The following is a 13432-nucleotide window of genomic DNA, read 5'->3' as shown; positions in this document are numbered from 1 at the left end:
CCGCAGTGCCAGGTGCTTTTAAAAGTGCCCGGCTCTGTGGCGCAGGCAGTTGTATAAGCGGGGAAGTGTGCATTAGCGCTGAGGAAATGGTGGCAGCATACTTTTGAACTAAAAAATTTCCAAGGTGTTTTAGTTCAAGAGCATATTTCTGCTGTTTTCTGTGCGCTGGGGCAGATTTTGCCACTTATGCATCTGCACATGACACAGCACAGTGCGCATCAGCTTGCATGTGGAGAAGACTCAATGAATTGAGTCTGCTCTGAGCCACTGGATCTCCGGTGCATTGCAGGAGAAAAAGGTATGTGTATAAATGCCCTGAGGTACTAGATTTAATGTGCATCAACTAAAACACATTAATACACAATTAATTAAAGCACAATTAATACATGCTCTTTGAGCCCTGTGACTACACCTCTATTTCTAATATTCATGTGGGAAAAGACTTCAGTATGGTTTATGAGAATTTTGAACAATTAGAATTTAACATATTTTTCTATTTGCAAAACAAAGGAAACTGGTAATCATACCAAACCTAGGGAAGACAGTGCTGTTAAATGCTGGCACTGTCAATAATATTCTCATTAAAAAGATTGTTATAAACTTAAAGCTTGCCAGAAGAAAGCATCATAAGAGTTTAGAGAGAGCCCTTTTCCCAGTATAATAAATGGTGGAAATGGGGCACCAATTGAAGGGGGAAGCTTGGAGATTGAAGATTGAGTTTAGATCTCTGTTTAGATCTGCACAGTTAAGCAGCAATAATGGGGTTACTGAATTTGTAATAGGATCTGTGGAATGTGCAGGGACAATTGAACGTAACAGTTTAATAGAATAGACATGCTAAAATGGTTAGGGAAGAAGGATGCAAAACAGCCATCTAACTTCTCTGAAATCGAGACAATGACTATGGAACATACACCTGTCCAAAAATAAGAAAAATTAAGTTTGAGAATTGGACATTTGGAATTTGATCAAGTAGTCTGTGGATGAGCTAATAATTGGGTCTGATTGTATTACAGCTAATAACTATATCATCACTATGACAAAAGGTTTATTACAAATTCAGTCTGTGGAAATTTCTGTTAAAGTTCTGGCCTGAGCAAAACAAATGTGTTGCAGGCAATTAGTTTGAAACAGACAGATTGTGCTCTCCCAGGGGCAGAAGTTATTGTAGTAACTACAGGATGTGGTTGCTTTCCAGCAGAGTAGCAGAAACCTGTTTTGAGATTCCTGGGGGAATCCGAGCACATCTTATTCTGCACACAGCGCTGCATGAATGCCACTACCCTGCTCCTGGCTCTGTAGGTAATGTGAACAGAGGCAGTGTGGTGTTTTTCAGAGGTTCCAGTGCAGTGCCATGCATTTAAAAGAGGAACAGCAGAACAGTCTGAGATCTTATGTTTTGACGTTTCAGCTTTTCACGAGCCAATTGTGTTGCAAGTCTGAGATCGGGGGCCTGCACCCCCGGGAGGAGTCCTGCACAGCCCCGCAGCCCTCCTGGGGACATGGGCCCTCAATCTGCATGCTGGATGACAGGAGGCTGCTGGTGCCAGCTGGGACCAGCTCTGGGTGCAGCCTGTGCGGAACGCCAAGAAGATTGGTGCTGCTGCTGGCCCCAGCCAGCAGCAATAGCATTCTGTCATACCGTGTGCCAATCTGGGGACCTGCACCCACCGGAGGGCTGTGGGGCTGTGCCAGACTCCTCCTGGGGTGTGCAGGCTCCTGGATCTGCATGCTGGATGACAGGAGGCTGCTGCTGCTGCCTTGGGCCACTGGCAGCACCAATCTTCCTGGTGCTGGGTGAGGGCTGTGCCCAGCGCTAGTCCCAGGCAGCAGCAGCCTCCTGTCAGCTGATGCACAGATCAGGGGCCCACACCCATAGGAGGCCTGCAGCACTGTGCCAGACTCTTCCTGGGGTGTGGGCCCCAGATCTGCATACCAGATGAGAGGAGGCTGCTGCTGCTGCCCTGGGCCAGTGGCAGCATCAATCTTCCTGGTGATGGGCATGGGTTGTGCCCAGCACTGATCCCAGGTGGCAGCAGCCACCTCCTGTCATCTGCACACAGATCTGGGGGCCCACACCCCCAGGAGGAGTCCAGCACAGCCCTGCAACCCTCCTGGGAGTGCGGGCCCCTGGATCTGCAGGCCGGATGATGGGAGGCTGCCGCTGCCAGCAAGTTGCATGAGTTTTCTTTGAACAGTTCTCTGCACCTATATCTTTGAAACTTGGTAGGCTTCATGCCTTCAGAAGGGGCTAACATCCCTGCACGTTTCATTCAAATCAGGCAAGAAATGACAAAGATTTTGGTGTTTTCATGATTCCCCATTATAGCCTATGACAAAACATCGAAACAGCGTCAAAACTGCAAAACAGTTTGTATGAAACAAAACAGAACAGTGCTTTTGAAATTAAACAAAACCTGAAATGAAACACTGTCCTGTCAAAATGGAAGCCTAACGATATGGTCCACAGCCCTAGTGGACAGCCTTACCCTTAAGTAAAGGTATAGACAGAAGTTATAATTGTATCAATATCAGAAAATACAGATATAGGTTAATACAGTCATGGAATCGGAGAAGAATAGGGCTGGAAGGGACTTCAGGAGGTCATCTAGTCCAGCCCCTCTGTTCAAGGCAAGAGATGTGGGTTTTCCGGAAAATTTTGAATCGGAAAATTTTCCAATGCCCTAAATAGGACATGATCTAATTTAGCATGTTTATTTGATTTATATTTAGTAAACAAAACTGAAGAAGTACCCCCATGTCAATTTTATGTCCCACAAGTATTTTAGCCACAAGTATTTGAACTGAAATATTTGATTAGGAAAAAAAGTAAATACAGCATAATTAGTATGGTTTAAATGTTATATTCAAACAAATTCAAAGCTTTATGTGGAAAGAAATTATTTTTATTGGAATACTTGTAAAAATGTAAAGACAACACAGAATAGCATGTGCTTCCCTTACATCATTTGTTTAAACTTAAGAAAAAAAATGAAGGCACTGAAAACTGCTGACACACTAATTTTAGCACACGGAAAGAACTGTGCATGATATGCCATGGTTGTCCACTCATCTGCTTCAACAGAGTTTAACTCTCTTCCACTGAGGTCATTGCGGCACCTCCAGTTTCACTGTCACTATCTGTAGAATCACTTGCAATACTTATTAGTTCCATTTCAGAATCAGACTGAGGCAAATCTGATTCAGAATGACTTGAACCACATTCTCTTTCACTAAAGGATGGTTTTACCAAAGAGTCTACGGGCAAAGGCAACTTATCACACTGTATCTTCTTCACTAATTGTGCTTCTTACTGATTCTCCAGAAGCAAAAGAGATTTTGGAAATAGAAGCAAGCTTAGCAGTGCGTTCATTTGTTAGTCCGTTCCTCTTTTTTCTCTTGATTAAGCTGAAAGCCTTCCACTTCCGTTCACAAGAAACTGCTGGTGGTGGAATGCTTAGAATCCTTACAGCAATCCTGGACAACAGTCAGGTGTTACAGTATCCCTTCCACCATGTGAGAGGAGACATTCTCTGCTGCCTGCCAAATGATGTCTTTGCTCCAAAGTTTTTCTTTTGAGCAGTACTTGGCAATGTCTGTCATCACGCCTGCTTTGTTGATGATGGGGACATTCTTAGCTACTTCCATAACTGTATTGAGAGCAGTAGGTAATTCATCTTCTTATAAATGTTGTCCTCTGTGTTGAGGATCCAAAAGGTTTGCTGCCAGATGAACTGGATGTGAGCAAAACTCAGATCTCTTAGTAAACATTTGTTTTACTTCTTTTTTGGATAGAGGTGAAGAAGGCAAAAGCTCAATTACATTTTCATTCGGTTGTCTGAATATCTCTGGAATATTTGAAAGGCTTGGTGTATCTCCCTCAAAGTTTCTTGATAGCCACGGAAACTGGTAGTAGCAAATTGAATGCTCATTGAACTTGAACCCAGAACACATTGTTTTTGAGAATCTGCTTCCAAATGTTCACGGGAATAATCTGGGATACTGTGTCATCTTTTGAAGCACGCTACAAACAGTTCTTTGTGTGCAGCAAACTATGTAAACACTTTGTAGCCGAGCCCCATCTAGTTTCGCCTGGCAATGAAAATGCACTTTCCTTCCCCTGCTTCTCTTCCTGTAATTTCTTAAGTCTGATTCGCAACATGATGATTGGTGAATACCGTCACAATCTCTTTGCAGTTTCCCAATATTGTCTTCATTGTATTCACACTTACTGTGTCCTTTGCCAGAAGATTCAACCCAGGAGCAAGACAGCCAAATACTATTAAATGAGGATACTTTGCCTTTAATATTTGCCACGCAACTTTCATGTTACTCACATTATCAGTTACAAGTGCTTGTACCCTAGAGGGACCTGCACTTTCAATCTGTTCTCTCAATAATTTGACTATGTATTCACCTGTATGACGAGAAGGTTTGGTAGCAATAGCTTTCAGGAATATTGGCTCAGCTGTTGCTAACATAATGTTCAATAAAGGATTTCCTTGTATATCAGTCCATCCATCTGACATCAGAGTCAGTGATTCTGCTTGACCAATCCTTTGAAATAACCATTGTTTGAACTCTGTCATACTCTGTCTAAGAGAGAATGTGATAAGCGATAATGTGATGGTAACTTATATGATGGGCAATTAGTTTGTAATGTTCCTTCCAGTATTGATTTTTCAGTTCTGGAAAGAGGTGTACCACTTGCAAATACAGCTCGAGCTAAAGTCTCATCTGCTTTTTTCTTGATCTTCTTTTGACATTTTGTCCATAAAGCTTAATAAAAAGCTTGACTGCTTGAACAGCTACTCATGATGGATCACATATCAGATGACAGTGATCTTGAAAGCGAGGATCCTGCTTCTTCTCCCCCAGACCTGGCAGCTCAACATTTTCATTTTCCATTTTTTGCAAATCTGCTATTTCACTTGAGCTACCAAGTTCCTGCAACAAAAGGGGGAAAATATTTTTATTTTAGCCTATTCTAGTCTGGCCTCATCCATCAGAAAGAGAAGAAGTGACAGGAAGCTTGCTTCCCCCCACCCTGCCAGAAAGAACACTCTGCTACTCAGCTTGCTGCTCAGTTGCTCTGGGACTGCAGAGCCAAAGGGAAGTATAGTCTGGCCTCTGCCATCAGCCAGAGGACTGAGCTCACTCTGCTGGGTTGAAATAGTTAACTATTTATCTATTATGTAATTTTAAAAGAAATATTATTAAGCCTAAGCCACTTTGGGTGTTTAGTGCAAGGAGAAAAGCAGGATACAAATATTTTAAATAAATAAGTAATAGTCCAGAGTTACATTAACAACTTTTAAAAGTATAGTGTTTTAAAACGGTATAGATGCTAGTCTATACTCTGTTGTTTCACATATTAAGTTGTTTACTTACATATAGGATTCCTGAAGTAGACTTTTCTCAGATGATGTTGTTCCACCACTTTGTTGTATTAGCTTTCTATATACGGCTTGTACTCTTTCAGGACAGTTTCTACATGTTATTAAATGTTTCTTCATTCTTGTTGTATTGTTAGTATACTCCTGCTCACAATATTTACATCTACCAAATTTCTTCCTTCCTTCAGTGGTTTGACTTCACTATAATGGTGCCACACACTATTTTTTTCCGATGGGGCATTATTATGACTGCTTGAAACCAAAAGCACTAAAAACTAACAGATCTTATGGAAACACTTCCAACTTCCCCAACTCAAGAAAAGAAATGAGACTGCTCTATGTGTTTGCTGAACTGAAACTGAAACAAAAATTTATCACAGTTTTAGTTTTGGTTTTGCTTTCACTTGCAATCTGAGATTAGATAAGATGTTTAGCTTTGATTCTGATTTGGCCTGCACAGCCAATTAAGTGAATTCATAACTTGATTTTGGGTTTGGATTATTATGTGAGTATATTTACCCTCCTGTTTACAAATCAATATATGTACTCTCTCACACACTTCCTAGGAATAATTACCTGAAAAACATTAATTACATCCTTGAAACTGCCAAGCTTGCCTAATATTGTATTGGTATCCATTCATTGTTACTAATGAATTTTATGAAATGATGAATTTTTAGAAATGGAAAATTTCCCACGAAAAAATAAAGCACTGGAAAATTTTCCGGAAAATGTTCTGCCCTACATCTCTGGATCATACCTATCTAACCATCCCAGAAAAAAATGTTTGGCTAACCTGTTCTTTAAAACCGTGTCATACAACTATCAGGCACTGGTTCATATTGTTTCATTTTATCTATTTTTTGCATCATCCTATACTGACAGGCAACCAGCACCCCAGCTTCTGGCTATTCCCCTGTGTATGTAAATGCCCTGGCAAGTGTGATGGGTGGGCAGCTCACCTGGGATGACAGTGGCCAGTGTCCCTGCGGCACAGGTGACTCTCCCTCTGGCAGCTGGTGTCCAGGGCCATGGTGGGACCATGCAGGGCTAGAGTCAGGGTCTGGGCAGCGGGCTGCATGAAGGTGGCCACCAGGGCGAGAATGGCATCCGGCACCTGGCAGTCATCATCTGTGGGCTGTGCTGCCCTGCCCTGCCCAGGACCACGGTCTGCTCCCACAGTGCCTCATTCATGCCCGCTCCAGGGCCAGGAGCTGCACACACAACTCCTGGTCCACTGAGTCCCACGCCTCCTTGCACCAGTCCCACATGTCCTGGTGGCCCATGCCCTCCGCTCACCACCTGCCCTGGTAGCACCTGCTGCTGTGGCTCTAGACCCTATCTCCCTCCCACCACCTCATCCCCACAGGCCAACCCATCTCCTGCACTGCTGCCCATCCTGTGGCACCTGGGCTTGGGGGGTGTGGTACTCCTAGGTGACTGGGATGAGGAGCTTCCCATGCCTCTGCCCTCCCCACAGGAGTCTTTTCTGAGGGGGTGCTCCAGGGCCAGCCTCCTCTATGCCCTGCTGCTGGTTGTGGCATCCTTGGCAAACCTGTCCACCTGGCATGGGATCCTGAGCTATGATGGCACGTGGGGCAAACCCAGGCTGCCTTGCAGCCTCTACCACCACCAGGAGGCCTAATTGTAGCCAGGTCCAGAGGTGTGCAGATGGGCTGGGCAGGAAGAAGGGGCAAGGGTAGGAGCCAGGGTGGGGAGGCCCCTCCTCCCCCCACAGTACAGGGCCAATAATGTGGTTGGGGCTGGTGTGGCTGGCAGCTCCATGTGGTCATGGCTGCCGGTGATGGTGTGCGGCTCTGGGCCTTGGATGACAGGGCAGGGCAGGTGGGTGGCAGCTGGAGGTGTCATGGTTGACTGTCCCTCATGGTTGCAGCTTGGGCTGCGGAGCTGGCATGGCAGGTGCTGGCTCGGGGCCCCTGAGCTGCTGGTGGAGACTGCAGCCAGGGAGCTTTGTGGGATGGGCTGCTGGACACCCAAGTGTCCCTGCCCCGGTGAAGTGTCACTTTGGGTGCCAGGCCAGTGTGGGGGCTCAGGTAGCATGCCTATGCTGCTGTAGACAGCACAGCTGCCACAAAAAGGGCAAGGACTTACTGGCACTCCCCAACTGACAGTTGTGGTCAGTGATGGCAACCCACTGTGCCCGCAAGGCCTTGACCTTTATGCAGCATTGCTGTGCCAACTGGTTGTGCCCGCATGCCCAGATCCAGCCTGACAGCCCCTTGTAGACATAAGTGTTGGAGTGTCCACCCCGCTCAAACTGATGTTACATCTCTGCCTCACCTCACAGCTCCATGAGGTCGCCAGTCTTCTCCTGTGACCAGTTGGGGCCCTGGATGGTGGGTATGGACAGTGGCAATGACAAGGCCATCATGGGTCCCACACTGACTCCCTGGGTCTCCGTGCAGCTGTCCTTGTGCTGCTGGGCCTGGGCAGCTACCTGCAGTGCCCAGTGCAGGGGCCCAGTGTAGGAGCAACAGCCACACAGCTGAGGCAATGCCTTGCAGTACCTGAGGCTCAGGGCAGGCTGCTGGGGGTGGGTTGTGGGCAGGTGGAACTGGCTATGGCAGCCAGAAGCTGCCTGCAGCTGGGCGCAGGTGCTGTGAGGCCTGGCTGGAGTCTACAGGAGTCTACAGCATCCTGCAGCAGCCTACAGGCCTGGACAGTGCAGGCCTGGCAGGCGCACAGCACTTTGGCACCAGTGGCACAGTGGCACCAGTGTGCAGGCAGGCTGGTAAGGCTAGCCTGCGGCCTGTCCAAGGGGACACAGGGCCTCGAGTTGCCTCAGGCTGCTTGCAGATGTGCCCCATGGCTCAAAATGCCTGCAGGCTTTTAAAGGACTGGGGCAGGGACTGCCACAGAGGCAGTCCAGCCCTGGGGCAGGAGAGGGTCCCAGCACAGAGCCATGGGACTAGCCTGAGGCCAGCCCCCTAGTGGCAGGGCTGACCTGGGAGCAAATTTGCTCCTGGGTCACATCTACATGTGTGTTACTGTGCAGCAGCTAATCACGCGTAAATTGGATACCTGCATTTGCAGGTATCAAATTTACTTGGAATTAGGGGTTTTTACTGTGTAGTAAGCATGTGCATGTGTAGATGTGTGTGCTTACTATGCAGTAAACTCTGCTGCTATGCAGTTAAGTGTATCATGTAGACACACCCAGTCTAGCCTTCTTGAGCATCTTGACAATGCATCCATTACTTCACTGAAAGTTATTTCCTCAACTGCATCGATAGTCACCTGAATTAATATTTCCACACCTGGGTTGATGTTTTTAGCTAGAATTAAAAACAGTCTGCAGGGCTGTGTAATAGCAGTTACATTAAGAGGAGCAGCTAACAGACAGCAGAATTCCTGAAGCAATAATAATTTGAACATCATCCAAATTATTAAAAAAGAAGAAAGGGTCATTAACACCCATGGAATGAGTTTAGAAGGAATCCAGTAGATTACAATGAGCCATGAAGTCAATTGACTTCTTTACTGCTGCCTGTTTAGAAATGCTGCTGCTGCTGTCAGACAGTTGGCTTAAAATTTTGGGTGGACCAAGAATCAAAGTGGTAGGGATGTGCAACTGTACCATTACACCCATCCTGGATCCACCCCTTTTTCCAGTGGTCTGTACTCACAGGCCATCTTTACTTTACACTACAGCAGCTGTATCACAGGATGGCTGTTTTTAAAGGGGATTTGGGCTATACTTTAGTTGCAATTGATTAGCTACTTCCTAATTGAGGAACAAGTTATTATAAAAGCTAGCAAGTGGCTCAGTGAATGGAGGAGGGTCACAGGAAGTAAATCAGTTGAGGCAAACCTTTGAACAGGGCACAAAACTGCAAAGACCCCCTTGCAGTCTGCCTTGATCAGAAGAGTTGCTTTGTTTTGTAAGCTGGAACAATAAATTGATCCTTTAGGAAAAGATCTGATCCAAACTTTGAACAACATGTTAGTTCCTCTTTGATTAGAGACTGGACCTGAGAGCAGCTTATGGGCTAGTTTATGTAGAAAGTTCCTTCACTCCATGTCATAATGATGTGTATTGGGGATGTTAAAGTTCAGGTTTTGTTGACGAGCCATGCTGAGAATTTTTTATAGTTGCATGTGATAAATTATTTTTAATAGTTTATTTAAATCACCCACTGAGAAAACATAATTCAAAGCCAATTTTATAGCTAGACAAAGCATTTTAAATAGGGTGTGTGCATACAGGTGTTACATATCCTGGCTGTGTATTGTGATTTTCAATCTCTGGTGTCACTCACATGAGCTGTTGGGCTCTATAAGACGTGGCCTATCTAGTTCAGTGCCTTGTCTGACAGTGGTAAGCTCTAGGTTCTGAGGAAGGTACAAAACACATTGGTCTATTGATCCAAGAACTTTGTAAATGTCTGCCATAGATTTGTACAGTCCCCTCTCCTTTGTCTTTCAGGTGGCAGTCTTTTCAGTCTCTCATTATATGCCTGCTCATTGTCACTGTTCAAATTCTGCAATATACTTTTGGAGATGAGTATATATTATCAAAGATGTGCCCTCACTATTGATTTATGATGATATCATTGTCTTGTCAGTAGTCTCTATGCCATTCCATATGCATTTTAATATCTTTGTTTATTGACTTTAATTGAGTACTGAACCAAGATTTTCATTCAGCTGTCCAGTGACACCTGGCAGCGGCATGGGAGTTTTGTCTCTAATTTCATTGGAGCCAAGATTTCACCCCAAATCCGTCTCTTGAGTTGGTGCAGTTTATTTAGAACACTGTAACATGCAAGATTGGTTTACATTTTCCCCTATGATAAATATAACTTTGCATTTGTTGGTACTGATTTTCATTTGCCATGGCATTGCCCATTATTCTAACTTTGTTAAAAGCATTCTCTTAGAAGTTCTTTTCAGCCCACCTTGAGCCTAACAAACCTAAAAAACCCTTTTTGCTTTCTGCAGATTTTGCAACCTCCCTATGCACTCCCCTTTCCATGTCATTAATAAATACATTAAATCACGAGCAACGTCATACAGAACTTTGAGGTATCCATTGTTAACCCTTTGCTCTGATGTAGCTGGTGTAACATTGAAAAAGCTACCTCCTCTTAGACTCATGTAACTTACTGAATCAGGCTGGATGAGAAGGGGCAAGGCCTGAGAACCAGAAGATCAAAAGGACTGCAGCAGTTTAAAAAAACATGCTTTTGAGAAGGGGGAAAGTTGTTTAAGGGAACCAGACTAATACTTTCTGGGCTGTCTGAGCCTTCAAAGCCTTCTGGGATGTCTGAGCAAGTTAGGTATACTGTTGTCACCATCTCAGCATAGTAGAACATTAGTAAGATAGAAATGGGTGTACCTGGTTATTGTTTTAAAGATCTTCTCCCCTACATACTGGCTGCATCTACATGGGATGCTGAATGTGTAATGGCTTATGACCACTGCATAGTAGCATCATATGGAAGGAGGCATGAAGTGATGCTACTATGCACTAGTCATGAGCTACTTCTTAGTCAGCATCATGAAAAAGCCATATAGTGACACTACTGTGCAGTAAGTCTGGTTAATGCACAGCCATTTAGTACCTGTTTATACAAGTATTAAATGACTGCCCAGTAACTCTCTTCACCTTTGGTTACAGACTCCTGAAGGGAAGAACTATAGTGATGAATTTAGTCAGACTTGTTGGGTAAACATGATGGATAGACTGGTTGCTGTAGGCCAAGGCCTAGTCTATTGGCTTGCATGTGAATGGAGTTGTTCCACATCCACAGTGGTTTAATATAAATAGGAACAAGGCTCTCTTTATTCCAGAATAATAGTGGCTACATATGGAGTTAGCAAGGAACACATAATTGAGAATGGCAGTATGTAGACAAGCCCTAAGAGTAGGAGAATCATGGCATGTAGCCCAGGAGAGTTAAAAGCATTAAGCTTAACAACTGATGGGTTATTTTCAGAAAGGCCAGCAGGGGATAGGAGTACAGATAATGTGGAGTTGTATCAGAGGCATTCAGTAGTGTCCTTTCCCTTTCACTTTAATATAGCCTTCTCTGTGTAATAGGTAGGGTGATGTCCATCCTCTGTGTATACTCCTGATGCAGATAAAATATTCAGTTTTGCTTTATATTTTACCTTCATGTTTGCAAATACCAATTCCATCCTGGTGATCTCAGTGCCCTCAGTTCAAGTCTGGACCCCAGATGGGTGTACAGTTCTGTACTTTCCAGTTTCCCCTTGCTGATACAAGGGAGTGGGTAGAACTCCTATGGGGAGGGATAAGAAGCTAACAAGGGAAATATCTTTAGGGGTTTCCTCAAGGATAGCTCTATATACCACATAAGCTGTGTCTACTCTGGAGCTCAGTGCTCCCCAACCATCAATAACCTGTGGACAACAATACTGAGCAAGTAGTCTGCTATGAGCAATGTTGTACTTTACTCTTCCTGTCAACCTCAGTTCAACATTTTCCTGTGACCATGGGAATGTCAGAGTGAGCCAGAGTTTGGAGAACAATATCATAGCTAGTAGATTTAAGAATAATTAAGTGTAGATTTCCCATAGCCTGTGTTTATTTCAACTGAAATTGCTTCAGTTCAGTTACAAGTAACAGAAATCCCTTGGTATGAAAACAACATTCTTGTTGTATGTTCAAAGACATTGAAAGCATCATTTGATAAAAAATATATGCTGCTGTTTATACCTTGATATCTCTCTATTTTTGATGCAGTGTGGCTGAGAGCTTTCTGAAATGTAATGCTGATATGGATTCTTCAGCAGATCACTCCAAAAAGCTTTGCATCTTGTAATAAAGTAGCCACAGTTACAAGGTATATGTGGTTTTGTGCTTAAAATAAGTGAAATTAAGTCCTGGAGACTTTGGACATTTTTACATGTGCTGTGGGACGTGGTACCTAGTGCTTTAATTGGTGAGCCGTGCTAATTAAAAGCAGCCGCCTGTCACATGGATCAGTGTCTCTGCACATCCCTGTGCTGAAAAAATGGTGGCAGGGCACTTTGAACTCAAGTCCATAGAACACGTTTTATTTCAAAGCACCCTGCAGCCATTTTTTTAGCGCAGAGACGTGCAGGGACGCTGATACATGTGACGCAGAAGGCTGCTGGAGCGCATCAGTTTCCATGCTCCAACAGACTCGATTATTTAGAGCAGGCTCCACACACATGTATAGGAGCCCATTAATTCCAGTCACTTTACTAGCATTTTATTGCAAAACTGGGAAAGGAAATGAAACTGTTAGGGCATGTCTACTCAAGATGCTTTAAGGTGCATTAGCCTAAATTTAAGGTGCATTAGGGTGCATGTCTACATGTGTATGCCCTTAATGTGCTTTAAAAATGGTGATTTTGGGCTAATTGCACCTAAAATTTGATACCTGAACATGCAGGTATCAGAGTTAGGCATGAATTAAAGCAGATTAACACACATGTAGATACATAAATGCAGTGTGTGTGGACTAACTTTAGTCCCAAGTCAGTTTACATGCAGCGTTAATGTGCTTTAATGCCTGCATGTGTAGATACCTGCCTAAACCTGCTTAATGCTCATTAAGATAATGTGCATTTAGGTACACTTAAATACATGGGTAGACATACTCTTAATCTATCACACGTAAATACATGATGACTCTACTGTGGAAATACTTAATCGCTTTACATGATAATTTCCTTGAAGTTTAAGTACAATGAGTTTATCTTGCTGTTAGAAAGGACCTTGGGGTTTGCTTTTTTAAATAAATGTATTATTGTCTTTTTTAGTAAATCCACTCTTACCTGCTTTGAGATTTTTGTTTCTTCTGCTTCAAGTTATTTTTCCTTCTCTATATTTGGATATTGATAATGTTCTTGTGAGATTTTCCTGATACATTAATTTGACTTTTTCTATGTGAGAAGTTCAAGCTCATTTGGAAGTTAACATATGTGTTTGGCCCTTTTTATTGTTGTGCTCAGCATCTCTTAGTTAGTCTTTCCTTTACTTAGCAGTATCTCTTCAGTGTCCTGTTCCATGCAGCAACTCC

At 43.8% G+C, this 13432-nt stretch overlaps 1 protein-coding gene across 1 annotated transcript in view; it reads left to right on the top strand.

Annotated features, from left to right (window-relative positions):
- TTBK1 (tau tubulin kinase 1) overlaps positions 1 to 13432 on the top strand; it is a 291426-nt gene that overhangs the window by 36966 nt on the left and 241028 nt on the right. The gene's annotated exons all lie outside the window — the stretch shown is intronic.

Source organism: Alligator mississippiensis, chromosome 1 (genome assembly GCF_030867095.1).
Source record: "Alligator mississippiensis isolate rAllMis1 chromosome 1, rAllMis1, whole genome shotgun sequence".
Lineage (NCBI taxonomy): Eukaryota > Metazoa > Chordata > Crocodylia > Alligatoridae > Alligator > Alligator mississippiensis.
The sequence above is the reverse complement of the archived record's forward strand: the minus strand, read 5'-3'. Positions and strand labels throughout refer to the sequence as shown.